This window comes from Micromys minutus, assembly GCF_963924665.1.
Source record: "Micromys minutus genome assembly, chromosome: 4".
NCBI classification, from domain to species: Eukaryota; Metazoa; Chordata; class Mammalia; order Rodentia; family Muridae; genus Micromys; species Micromys minutus.
The window spans coordinates 23,161,855-23,174,290 of record NC_137973.1 but is presented as its reverse complement, the minus strand read 5'-3'; the positions used below and the strand labels follow the sequence as shown (position 1 = coordinate 23,174,290).

The 12,436-nt window shown below is 39.3% G+C and overlaps 1 protein-coding gene across 2 annotated transcripts in view; it reads right to left on the bottom strand.

Annotated features, from left to right (window-relative positions):
• LRBA (LPS responsive beige-like anchor protein) overlaps positions 1-12,436 on the bottom strand; it is a 533,667-nt gene that overhangs the window by 478,771 nt on the left and 42,460 nt on the right. The gene's annotated exons all lie outside the window — the stretch shown is intronic.

Below are 12,436 nucleotides of genomic sequence, written 5' to 3'. Positions count from 1 at the left end.
TAAATTACAGGAAAATGAAAAATAAGTATCTTCTCTTCAAAAGATTTATAAAGCTAGAAGACTGTAACTCAATACCCCAGTAGTCCACAGGGAGCTGTGTTTACTCTAGACAACTCAATGTAAACTTGTTAAGTTTCTCTTCATAGACAGGACAAGAGCACCATATAACAGAAGACTGATCAGAGTATAATGTCAGCCTCTGCTACTAACTGAATATTGCTCTATTTCTTGTGACTAAATTACTTTTATTCTGAGTTTGTCTGTATGTAAAATGAGTCCCCCAAAAAAGGAAAAAAAGATAAAATAAACTAAGAATATAGTTTCTTTCCATGTAGTATCACATTCATACAGGAATGGGTCCTTGGGGAAAACTGGACAACTTGAAATTAGCACTTTAAAAAACTAAACACATTTTTGAAGTAAGTAGGATACATAAAAGATACTAATACAGAGTTAGGGAAAAATATAGAGTTCCAACTTGTGATGGTTTGTATATGCCCAGCCCAGGGAGTGACAGTATTAGAAGGTGTGGCCTTGTTGGAGTAGGTGTGTCACTGTGGGTGTGGGCTTTAAGACCCTCACCCTAGCAGCCTTCAGATGAAGGTGTAGAACTCTCACCTCTGCCTGAATCGTGAATGTCTAGATGCTGCCCTGCTCCCACTTTGATGACAATGAACTAAACTTCTGAACCTGTAAGCCAGCCCAATTAAATGTTGTCCTTTGTAAGACTTGCCTACGTCATGGTGTCTGTTCAGAGCAGTAAAATCCTAACTAAGATACACCTTGAACTCATTACTTTCTTAGGCTGACCTCAACTTCACAATCCTTCCATTTATCTCAGCGCTGGCATTACTCTTTTAAAAAAGAGCAGGAGGGGGCAATATGACCAGTCTTCCCAACTGTCCATCCGCCTTCATAGTACATGAAATGCATAAATGGTGGCAACAGTTAGAGGGGCCATGTCAGAAGCTGCGCGTGCATCTCATGGTGAAAATTACAGTGCAACAATAGCCATGAACCCTAATGACTCCAGAATCACCAAAGCAGTGGGCAGGACAAGTGCATGCCTACGCTTCAGAAATCACTATTGGTTTCTAGTCTCTCTATTACAATAACTGAACTAGTGTATATGGTTAAAATTAAAGTTTCTTAGAAGTTATATACCTGAGAAATACACCTGTGGCTGGGTTTTATTATAGTTATTTTCTAGTACTGTGAACATGTGGCTGTGTGCCCCATGGACTCTATTAAAATTAATTGTCAATGAAAATTAATACTCAAACTTTGCATTTGTCTTATATCAGAAATTTCTTCTAGATTGCTATTAGTTTTCAACCTTGAAAGGATGGTAGTTCTTAGTGGGTGGGTATTTTAATACACTCCTTGCAAAAAAAATATTTTTATGTATTACATATGATAATAGTTCTACAGGAAAAATCCCAAAGACTGTTAGTGATGGCTATCTTGAAAGACTGAATTAAAAATGGTTTTCACTTTCTAAATTATGTATTCATTACACATTTCAAAAAAAAAGCACATATTTTCTTAGAATCCAGTTGGAGGGAAAACGAGTTTTTAATTTTAAGAAGCTTTGCAAGCCTCATGGTGAACCCCACAATATCAAGCATTTAGGCTTCACCTTCTTCAAAATGTTTGCAGACAAAGATCCAAAGAAAGCAGAAAGCTTTTGAATTGAAGAAAATGAATTTCGTTTTTTAAAGATCCTACTCACAGATCTCTGTGAGTTCAAGGCCAACATAAGTATAGATAACAAGTTCCAAGTCACCCAAGGCTGCATAGTGAGACCTTGTCTTTTAAAAACCTGGGGGAGGGAGTTGCTGGGGGGGGGGAAGCTCATTAGTTAAGAACAGTGTTGCTCTTCCAGAGGACCAGGACTCAGTTCCTAACACTCACAAGATGGCTTGCTGCCATAGGTAACTACAGTTCCAGGAGATCCAAGCCCATTTTCTGGCCCCAAAGACATCAGACACACATAGTGTATAGACATACACACAGGCAAGAGATGTATACATATAAAAAATTAATTAATTAAAAGAGCAGTTCCTGACTTCAGACTTATGCCTGGGTTTAATGGCAGAGTGGTGACTTCAGATGCAATAATCACACTGCCCAGGTTCATCTACCAGAAGAAAGCAGATGACGGAATGAAGTCCTGAAGCATGCAGATCCCAGCATCTCATTCCTGAGGATGAGGGTCCAATTCCAAATTCTCAACTAGCTATAACTCCAGTTCCAGAGCATCTCATCTCTTCTGTCCCCTGCAGGCACTGCATGTATATGGTACACAGACATACATGGAAGCAAAACAACCATACACATTTAAAAATCAAAAATAAATAAATAAATGAGTATCTCAAAAGTATCCATTATCCTTAGCAATAAGGGAAATGCAAATTTTTGATAGTTCATCTTAACTCAGTCAGAATGGCTAAGATTAACAAGAAAGGCTAGAAGGGATATGGAGAAAGAGGAATCCTTATTCAATGTTGATGTGACTAAAATCTGGTGCAGCCACTATGGAAATCAGTGGAGAATTTTCAAAAAGCACAAAGTAACTCTGACTGGCACGCGCGCGCGCGCATACACACACACACACACACACACACACACACACACACACACACACACACGGTTTAAATGAAGCCATCCAATTTAGGCTGACAATACTCGGCCCAAGAGCCATAGACTAACAAAAACCCCAATACTAGGCATAAGAAACCGCCTTTTGAGTTCTTGGTCAGGAGAGGCCTAGAGACCTCCATAACAATACAGATTAACTGATGTTCCTCTTGGTTGCTTCACACAGGTTGAAGGTTAGCTCCTATTGCTACTTCTGACACAAGACCAGGAGGACCAAACTAGATCTGACTTGAAAGTCTCCTCCCAGAATACTATATTTCATAGTACTAAAAGGCAGGGTTCCAAGGGAAAGAGACAACTAAGTCCTACTGCTGTGACACCCATCAACTCCAGTGTGGTACAGTGACCCTAACAGTGCAACAAGGGCACTCACATCTGATGGCAACCAGTCTCTCTCCAATTACACTTCAAACCCACTCAATGAAAAACACAGACCAATGCTTGGTATTGGAAACGTAGCCGACTACCTGAGCTGAGCATCCTCAATTGCAAACTGTGCTGTACATCTCCCAATCTCCACAGGTAAGTGGAGCTGCCACCACTCACCACAGAGACCCTACAGAAAAACCACAATTGATACATACATGACATAACTACGTACCCAAGGCTCAGAGAATGTGGGGGTGTGGTGGGGGGACAAAGATCTTAAGAACCAGGGGATTAGGAAATCTGCTGTGAGACTGTATGCCCTAGAAATGAAAGGGAAACATCACCCATGATACCTCAAAATATGGCTGCATAAACAAGGCCTGAAGAAGCACAATACCACTGGTCATGCTAAGCTAGAAGAAAGAGATCTCATGGGTCCACATCCATATACAACTGAAAAAGTAAGGATCGTTGAGAGTGGGAGAAATAGTCTTCTCCAGGGATGAGCCCCCCTACAGAGTTATCCAATACCAAAACCAATACCAAAACCGATACCTGAAATCATACACATGTAAGTCATTCTAAACAGACTAAGGATTAAACATATTTAGGCATACATATGTATATGTGTGTGTATATGTGTATGTGTGTTTATCCATTTCTTGAGCTTTTTGTTTTCCTCTTTTTTTGTTAGTGTAATCGTTTTTATTATTGTTTGTCTTTTATATTTGCCTATTTGTTTTCTTTAAGAGACAGACGGGAGGCTAGAGAAATGGTTCAGTGGTCAGTGCATACATTGTTATTACAGAGAACCTGAGTTTGATTCTCAGCACTCACATCAAACAACTCACAACTGCCTGATACTCCAGCTAACACCTCTCTGACCTCCTTGGGCACATACTGAGACACATATACATAAAGTAATAAATAATAAAACTTCATTAAAAAAAAAAAGAAGGCATTGGGGGTGAGGAGGTGGGGAGGTTCTGAGAGATGAGAGAGGAAAACCCATGATCAGAATATACTGTATGAAAATTATTTTCACTTTAAAATTTTCCTGAAAACCTAGTTTAAAAAAATTAGCCAGAAGGAAGCAAAAGATAAGAAATAACAAAGAAAAGAAATCAACATAACTGAAAGCAGGAAAGCAACAGAAAACTATCAGTGAAATACAGAAAAAGTTATTTGAATATATCAATATAATTGAACAGCTTTGGCGAGACAAAGAAGTAAGCCAAAATCAAAACTGCCAATATCAAGAATAAAAAAGATTTTTAAAACCCTCTCTTAAAAAAAAAAAAAATGTGTTTTGAAGTGGGAAAGGAGCTTGAGAGAGAAAGTAAAATAGAATAGTAAAAACAACTTTAAACACAAAATTTGACAATTTAGAGAGCACATACTAATTTATACAAAAATACAAGCTACCACAGCCTGCTCAACGAAAACAGAGAAACTTCTAATAACCCTGTAACTATTATAGAATTGTCTGTAATTTAAAAAAAAAAATCCGTGTCCACACAATTTCACTGGATATTTCTATTAAATGTTCCAAAATAAACACTAATTTTATGCTTCTCAACTTTAACAAAGATTGAAAAAGATTTAAAAAAGAAAGAAACCTTGAGTTGAACCTACCAGCAACACACACACATACAGACTGCCTCTCATGAGTACAAACCTTCTTAACCAAGTTAGGAAGTAGCCTTCCTTAACCACGGAACCATTAAACAAAGAGCATACAAAGGCTGGCCCTAGCTCCCAACCCCAACAAATGCAGCTTGGTCTTCACGTGGGTCTCCCAACAACTAGAGTGGGGACTCACCCTGACTCGGTTGCCTGCCTGAGGATCCTGTGTCCCTAACTAGGCTTCCTTGTCTGGCCTCAGTGGGAGAGGGTGTACCTAGTCCTGCAGTGACTCGATGTGTCAGGGTGGACTGGTACCCAGGGGTACCTCGGGCTTCTCAGAAAGGAAAGGGAGGGAGAAATGTGAGGAGGGGTGGGAGGAGGGGAAACCACAATTGTGATGTAAAGTGAATAGATATATTAATGAAAGAAAAAGTAATAAATAAATACATTAACATCTAGAAGACTAGAAAAAGTAAGTGATCTTCTAGAAAGGTAAGGTTACAAGACAAATGCACAAATACAGTTCTAGTAAAATGGCCATATGGAGGCATTACAAGTATAGCTGCTGTGTCACATGTGCATCAGTAGAAAGGAGAGACTATGTCTATTCTCAGTATTCTGATCTGTGGATCTGAATAATTAATAGTATGACACTCTGAAAAGACAAGCCTAAGGGGACCACCAATCCAGCACCAGGGGGCCCAGACTGGGAGTTAGACTGAGATGATCCCCAGTCCAGTCCTGGGCAGGACGGGGTTGGGGGAGGGTTCAGACCACTTCTGAGACCACTCCTGGGACTACCCCAGGAGCAAGTCAGTGGTGGAGAACTAGAAGAGAAAGAGAAACAGAATGTTGTGGGTACAATGAGGAGAGGCAGAACTGGAGACTCAAGGGTAGTGAGGAACAGCCTGAAGTGAGTAGCTGGTGATGTCACCTGAGACCATGGTGGGGTCCTAACCTGTGCTACCACCATCTGGCCCTGTAGCAGCAGGTGTCTATTACCACCAAATGCCAGGTGGATGCCCCTGGACTGGGCTGGCCCCCAGGGACATGCTGATGTCTGAGGGCTGTTTAGAACTCGCCCCACCCCTCACCTGAGCACTGGAGAGAGCTGGTCCTGGAAACTTGACAGCAGGAGAGCTGTCCTAGTTGTCCTTACTGTCCCTAGCTATCTGCAAAGCTCTGGAGAAAGGACTGTACACTGCAGGCATTGCTGGTGAGCTAGTCAGAGGGTGAGTGTGGGAGAGCTGGCCCTGCCACTCGTCCCCCATGCTGTAGTATTGAGCAGAAGCAGAGAGATGCCCTTCTCCTCTCTCCCACTCCTTACCCCTTACCACCTGTCACAGGTATGAGGCCTGGCCCTGGGGCCATGAGAGCAGATCTGGTCTTACCCCTCACCAGCTGCAGCTCTTTTAACAGTGGGCCCTATATCTCACCTGGGCAGGATAGAGCTGGCCCTGGTAGAAAGGGTTGCCTGTGAGCTGATCCCAAGAGCATGAAAACAACACAGCCAGTGGATAGACAGATACTTCTCAGGCCCAGATCCAGGGCTCTGATTGGCCCAACCCAACATCTATCCCATGGATGGACTGCAGAAATGCATGAAGGGGCTGGTGCTACAGATCCAAAACCACAGGATCTCCATGACAGGGCACCAACAGAATATCCAAGAGGAGCCCTAGTGAGGTTTCAGTATTTATAACAGAATAGCAGCATCCAGAGACTTCGTACCAGACCAACGAGTAACTGTGAAGAACATTTGCAAAGGAGTGTGGACCAAAGTGTATATTGTAGGGTACATTGTGACACACTACAGCTTCCATATGAAATTATTTTTCTCTGTTCAGGGGCAGAGAGCAAGTACACAAGGAGGAAGAGATGACTGGGATTCGGTGCACAATGGGAAATTCACAAAGAACTAATAAAATTTTTAAAAAAGCACTGGCAATAAAATCAAAATGTTAACATTTACAACTACTAGACATATAAAAACAATTTAGCCATAAAAATCACCAAAACATGTACAACTAGGATATTAGATCTCAATGAATGGAGATTTATTATACAAGTCAACAGTGATAGAGGTTCAATGAACAGTTTCAATCATAAATTTCAAAAAAATTTCTACAGATGGACAAAATAATTATTGTAAGATTTATGTAGAAGGAAATGAACAAGAACAGAAAAACAATCTTAAAAGAGAAAAAGTGGGAGGAATCTGCCTTCCTAATTCCAGGTCTCTACATAACTACAGTAATCGATACCATGAGGTGTTATCAGGACAGACGTATAAATCCATGGAACAGAAGAAAATTTAGAAATATACCATTCCAACTGAGTTTGACAGAGATGGAAAAAGCACCTTAAATGGTGACAACCTTTCAGCACATGGCCTGCAGCAATTAGACATCAATAAGCAAACAAAATGTTTGCAAGCATCACACCTAACCCAAAACAACAGCTTAACTTGTATCACAGGCCAAAATGTACAATGTAAACTCTTAAAAAAAAAAGAAAAGGAAAACTCTCAGGGCTAATTTAAGAGTTCTTAGACTTCAAAAGTAAATTAAATGGAAAAAATATGAATTAGGTTTTACCAAAGATGACAAACTACTGCTTACAAAAAAAAACAATCTATATACAGACTATATTTGTAAACTGAATATTTGATAAAAGGATATCTGAAATATACAAAGAACTCTCAAATTCAACAGCAGGAGAAAAAACTAATTAGATAATAAACCAAAGAACAGAACACACTTCACAGAAGACACAAAGAAAATAAATAAGCATGTGAAAAGGTTCAACAGGACTAGATATTATGGAAACTCAAACCACAAATAGGTATCAGGACATGTCAACAGGAATGACTAAAATAAAAACAGTAACAACAATTCTCTAGTAAAGCTATGGAGAAACTGAATTACTCATATGTTGCTGGTGGGGGTGTTAAATGGCACAGCCACTGTAGAAACAGTTGAGTAATTTCTTTCAAAAATTAAATATGCCACTACTGCTTGCATTTTTCTCAGAAAAATGAACTCTTGTGCCAAAGGAAAAAAAATATAACATGAATATTTATAGCTACTTTCTCACCAATAGCCTCAAAATTGGAAATAGCCTGGAACACAGACCTTCACCATATCTACTATGTAGTAATAAGCAGGAATAGACACCTGATACACGCAACAATCTAAATGAGTCATCAGAATATTGTACTAGATCTAAAAACAGAAATTCGTACTATTCCATTTATATAAAATTCTTCATCTGGCAAAATACTGAAGAAAAAAAGACTGGTGGTTTTCAGCAGTTCCAACGTGATGCAGCAGCAGAAAGGTGCACATCAGGAGGTCATCGGGAGACACTCATGTGTGCTGGAAAGTCCCCTTATCTTGAATATATCACTATAGTGTTTTTGTAAGATTTCCAAAGTGAACGTAGATGAAGAAGATAGGATTTCTCTTCTTAATTTTTTCAACTGTATGTGACTCTGAAAATGTCTTGAGAAAAAAAGGTTCAACTTTAAAAATAAGTAGATCTGAGTCGCATTTTTGGTCCGAGAACTTCTCGACGTGACCCAGGACTACGCCTGAGAGGACACGAGCGATGACGAAATCGGAATCCACACCTCTGTCCTGCACATGCTGTCTGCCATGGGCCAGGACACCTACCTTTACCACATAGACAAAGCTGATTCCAATGACAGCCTGTATGGGGGAGCACAGCAAGCTGTGAGGCAGTGATGGTTCCGATCCTGGAGCAACTGAAAACCCTGGCCAAGGATGAGGCCCTGAAGCAACAGAGTTTGCTGGGCCTCTCCTTCTTCAATAGCATCCTAGCCCACTGGGACCTTCGGAACAACAAGCTGAACCAACTCCTGGTCAACTTGTGGCACCTGGCACAGAGGCACAGCTGTGCAGACACAAGGACCATGGTGAAAACTCTGGGCTACATCAAAAGGAGAAGCAAACAACCCGACATGAATCATCTGTCAGAGCTGGCCCTGAGGCTCCCTCTGCAAACTAGCACCTGAGAACTTGCCCCCCCCCCCCCCCCCGCCACATCCTGGAATACCTACTTGGCTGTCGTTAACTCTTCCTGGAATTTAGAGGTTTTGTTATTTTTACTTTTATACAGATTGGTTTTAAGCTTTTGCCTTCTACTTGGCTATTCTGACATAGGGGCATTGACAGAGCATTAAAACCCAGTCTTGTTCTTAAAAAAAAAAAAAAATGGATGGATGGATGGATGGATGGAAGGAAGGAAGGAAGGAAGGAAGGAAGGAAGGAAGGAAGGAAGGAAGGAAGAAAAGGAAAGGAAAGGAAAGGAAAGGAAAGGAAAGGAAAGGAAAGAAAAGAAAAGAAAAGAAAAGAAAAGAAAAGAAAAGAAAAGAAAAGAAAAAATAAGTAGATCTAAGTATAGTGAGCATGGGGCAGGAAGATCACAAGTTCAAGGCAGCCTGGGCTACAACCCAAGAGCCAGCCTCAGAAAGAAACCGGAAACCTGACTGCAAGGTGGGCAGGATCACCACAACTGAAGATTTCAAGCACTTCCCTCGAGAGCTGACTCATGGAGTTATGAACAAGGAGCTGAAGTACTGTAAGAACCCTGAGGACCTGGAGTGCAATGAGAATGTGAAACACAAAACCAAGGAGTACATCAAGAAGCACATGCAGAAGTTAGGGGCTGTTTACAAACCTAAAGAGGAGGCTGAACTAGAGTGATATCGGGCCAGAGTGGAGTATGAGCAGCAAGGATGAATCCTGTGACTTCTGACCTACCCCAGAGCCAGGGCTGTGCTACTGATGTGATGTCCCACCATCCTGAGCAATTCAAACTTGCAGGTGTCAACCATAAGCTGCAAAAGTGAGCCCTCTGTACAAATGACCCCTAGTTGTGAGCTGTTGGTGTAACAGTTACAGGCCATCAGAGGTAGTATCCTCGGGAAGACATTGGCCACGCTTGACCCCATTTTCAAATCTGAGTCTCCCCCTTGGCAGTGCTGTCAGCACACAGACCCTTGCACACACTCCCCCAAGATTCTTTACCCTGAGGATATGTATTATATTTTAATGTATATGTGAATATATCGAAAATAATTTGTTTTTCCTGGGTTTTATTCAGTTTTTGTTTGCTGTTAGCATCTATGTGCTGGAATCATGGGAAGACTTTGTAAGGATAGGTATAAATTCTCCTGCAATGTTTAATCTGTTATCACTTAAATATTTCAAAGCAGGCTGCCTTGTGGTTTTTGCCAGCCTTGTGCTATGTTGATAAGATTGATTTACTGCTTAAGATCACTTTATCCAATTTTTACTGAACTTTTTACGTAAAAAAAAAAAATCAATTAAAGAACTTGGAAAAAAACAAGTAAATAAACAAGCAAGCTATGTTCTGGTGGTGCACACTAAAGCCTCAGCAACTGAAATAACTGTCTCAAAACAACACAAGACAGCACAGCTATGTGGACTGAGAGTGTGTTCTAGGGTTAGCTGTTCTGCTGCTTAGTTCCTATTGAAAAGAAAAACCTTATAAAACTATATGAACTGCAACTAGATAGAAAAAAAAGAAGCCAATTTTGATAAAGAAAGCTCATGTGAACACAAATTTTTTTAACCACTTAGAGACTCCATTTCTTTAATTCACCATCAATCTCTATTCCCTCCAAAAAAAATAATTGAGTATATTTAATCACTTACCCTATACATTTAAGAGCTGACATTATAATATAGCCCCAAAAAATTAAGCAATAGTATTATGAGTTTTACTATATTCTATTGACCAAGCTCCAATACTTACATTAGAGAAAAATATGTAAATGTAAATCTTCAAACAGGAAATGAAATTTTCTAAATCCATTACATAACTTCAGACTCAGGAGTGCACTGAAGGATAATAAATCATTTAAACCTTCATACACAGAACCTTTTTAAATTTGCATTTATCTACAGTAAATACAGCCATGTTCTTTAATAGATTACTAGTTCAATCTAGCAAACTAGTGATTTATAGCACTGTCATATTTTAAAAATCAGAAATCTGTCACTGGTGACAAGTAGTCAGAAGTCCGCTGAACTTACATTATGTGGACTGAAACACCGTAGGATGTGAGAGATAGCAAACGGTCAGACATCCCATATTCAAATCAATCACCTCAGGACTGTGTCTATGTGTTTACAGCTGTAAAATCACATACTATTTGATATCCCTATTGTTCAAGATCCCGCCACTATTATCACTCAATCTTCTAGCCCCTCAATGCTTCCAAGCTACTTTAAGATATATTGTTAATTTTGTGGTTACTAATATGAAGTCTTATTTTAAGAAACAGTAAGATCTGGAAAAGATTAAAGAATAATCTGTTTTCCCCACAAAGTATGAACTGTTATATCTTAGACTTCAGACCCAAAAGCACATTCCCTGGGTGAAACTAATGAATCACACTTTAGTCCAAAAAAAAAAAAAAAAAAAAAAAAGGTAAACTATACAGACTATATTTGAAAACCAAGTATCTCTAAATATCTAAAGAATTCCTAAATTCAAGTCAGGTAAGACCCTGTCTCAAAAAAGAAAAAGAAAAACATTGACAAAATTTAGTATGATTGATCAAAAAAAAGGCTCAAATCATTTAAATCAGAAATGAAAGAGAGCATATTACTTACTACTAATCTTACAGAAGAAAGAGACAGAAAGAGAAGAAAGATATTAAAAAGGAATACTCTGAACAGCTGTACATCCAAAGTAACAACTTAGATAAAAGGAGCAAATTCCTAGAAAGCCACTTACGCCACTTATTTCTGAAACTGGTTCTAGAAAAAGGAAAATATAAATAGACTAGAAACAAACAGTAATCAAAAATTAACTCAAAAGGCTGGAGCTCTGACAGTTTCTGTTAAGAACTGAACTAGTGTAATTCTTACAAACTCCTCAAAACACTGAAGAGAAAACTTCCCAACTCAGTGAGGCCATATTACCCTTGTTCTAGAAATAACAAAGTACAGGAGATAGCACTAACACATGAGAACAAAAATATTAGCAACACACAAGAGTAATTCTATACAATAAGCAAATCATATTTATTCCAGAAATACAAGTTTAGTTTAACATATCAAAATTAATAAATACGGGGCTGTGCAGATGTCTCTGTCAGTAAAATACCTAGGCCTGGGGCCCAGAACCCATAAATTAAAAAGCCAAATGAAGTAGATTTAAAGCCAGCCCTGGAGAGGCAGAGACAACAGAATCCCTGGGGCTTGCTGAGCAGGCCAGCCTAAGCTTTGTGAAGAGTTCCGAGCCAGTGAGAAAACATGGGTCAAAAAACAACAACAAAATAGACAGTGGATGAAAAAAAAAAAAAGTTGAGCTTTGGCCTCCACACACGTAAGCATGCACAGGCACCTGCACACACAAACATACATACTCATACATACACAAATGTACACACAGTAAAAAGCAACAGATTATATTCTACATAAATAACATGATGGGGAAAATTATATGATCATCTCCAGAAACACAAAAAATGTATTAGCCAAGATCTAACAGGCTCTCATGATGAAAACACTTTTAAGTAGATATAAAAAAGAATGTGCTCAACCTGTAAGGATCAGAACAACTAACCTCTTAGCAGAAGTATCACTAGGAACTCAGAAGATAATTAATCTTCACATCTACACATACACATATACATGTACACGCACACACTTCAATACATAAAACTGTACCTGGTATTACTTAAAAATATGTGTGTAGTGAAAACTACATAAGCAATACCAAC